Genomic DNA, 2,093 nt, shown 5'->3' on the forward strand with positions numbered 1-2,093 from the left:
CTCTGAATCTGTACGAATTCTGAACTGACCCCCCCCTCCTTTTTTAATTCACCGGTTGATTCTCGTTATCCGTGTGGATTAAATAAAGGGTCCCGATTTCCGAGTTTGACAAGACGCACCCGAAGAAGGTTACATCGGCTGAATCGTTGTGAGAATAACATCCAAATCAAGAACAGCAGTCCGAATAATCCAAATACATATTACCAGTCAAGTTAAAGAAAATCAAAATATATTAGCGAATATGAGCTAAAATCATGGGAAAATAAATAAAAATTTTCAACGGTCTTATACAATTGAACCATTCGCAGTTATTTCAATTTATTGTGTAAATATTTTTAAAAAGTAGAAAAAGCACCTCTGCCCCGGGTGAGGCTCGAACTCACAACCTCCGCATATCTTCCTGTCCGTGACGAGCACGAGAAGGTACTGTCTATAAGTACGGCGCGCTAACCGATTGTGCCACCGGGGCTGGTCGAGCACGTATTCCGCTTAATAAGTTTATCAAAGTGGAGTCAAATGTGACGCACATGAGTTATCCCCCTTTGATAGAAATCAATACGAATTCTTTTGCCTTTTTTTAAAACAAGTCGCATTACGCAACAACCACTGGAATCAGACAACTGTCGATTCTTTAATAAATTATGTGTTAAAGTTATAATCACATTATTTTTATTACGTTAACTGTAAATTTCGTGTTCGATCCTAAAAGGATTATTTTTTCTAAAATTAGAATAGTTTTTTTTAATAGTTTTTAATTTTTTTTTTCTTCCATAATAAAGATGGTGACCTCTTTAAATGTAGGAGTAGGACAGTAGTAGCTATTGTAAGTTTTTTATAAAACGTTTTTAAATCCACAATTAAGTTTGAACATTTTTCAATCAAATTTTTGTACATCTAAATAAAAACTGAGTAATCTAGTATATTTTGGGATAGGTTTTTTTTTTTCTTTAACTGATTACATTCATCTAGTTGTATACAGTAAACAAGTAACACACACACACACACACACACACACACACACACACACACTAGAATTACCTATTTTGAATTGAGATGGAAAAAAATCAAACTTCTCCAATTTTTACTAAAATGAAAAACAAAACATTTTTTATAAAATTAGTTCATTTGTTTTTATTTTCAATAGTCATCCCCTCTTTTTTTTAAGTTATATCCGTTTATGTACGTATGAGTTTTACACATTCACATGTATACGTTGACTTCACGATATAGACATTCATACATATACATCCAGATATGAATATACGCGGACACAAATACTAATACTTTTGGATCTATAAACAAAAACAGATATATTCAGATACAGATACTTGCATGCATACATTATTCCGATATTCACCCACACCACACCTATACATAGGTGCACACACACGCATGAATATTTTCTCGTGTGTGTGTATATATATGTATATGTATAACTACTTAATTTACTCACATAAAATTAATATACGAAAGTATAGATTTATGCGTAAACTTTAAGTATTTGCTTCAAAAGTGCTCAATACGTAGGTAGAGCTAGTTAGTAATTTATAAAATATATATGGCGATTAAGCTACACTGAATATTCGGCGTTTCATCCACTCTAGGACTCTTCAGGCTTATGCGCATAAGCCTGAAGAGTCCTAGAGTGGATGAAACGCAGAATATTCAGTGTAGCTTAATCGCCATATATTGTGTGTGTGTGTGTGTGTGTGTGTGTGTGTGTTTGTTTGTTTTACTGGTACCATGTAACCCAGTACTACCTGCATCATGGTCCGGTCACCGACGACTAAACTGGTTCCCCCACCAGACTTGTTTGGTGAGGAGGGTGGCTAGTCTCCCTGAAGGATTAAAAACAAGACCTTCCAAAGGGCGAATGAACCCTTTTTGGGGGTCAACGGCCAACTAGCACCATGTGTGTTTGTGTGTATGTATGTGTGCGTTGGGGTGGAGAGGGCTCCCGTAAGCCGTGGTGAAGGCAACCTTTCTAGGAGAAGCAAATCTCTAATTTAAAAAACCATAAAGCGGAGACCAGTACCTGTATTAAGCTGGTCTGCAGTTTAACTTGTTGCTAGCTATCTTGCTCTTGCTTGTTG

General features: G+C 35.9%; 1 non-coding gene across 1 annotated transcript; it reads right to left on the minus strand.

Moving 5' to 3' along the window:
• Window positions 1-358: 358 nt before the first annotated feature.
• On the minus strand, window positions 359-469 carry Trnai-uau (transfer RNA isoleucine (anticodon UAU)). The gene is made up of 2 exons: window positions 432-469; window positions 359-394 (listed from the first exon to the last, which is right to left on the minus strand). It is a non-coding gene; the product is annotated as a tRNA-Ile (tRNA).
• Between the last annotated feature and the right edge of the window lie 1,624 nt (window positions 470-2,093).

This window comes from Euprymna scolopes, chromosome 1 (assembly GCF_053919585.1).
Source record: "Euprymna scolopes isolate OS-2025 chromosome 1, ASM5391958v1, whole genome shotgun sequence".
Lineage (NCBI taxonomy): Eukaryota > Metazoa > Mollusca > Cephalopoda > Sepiida > Sepiolidae > Euprymna > Euprymna scolopes.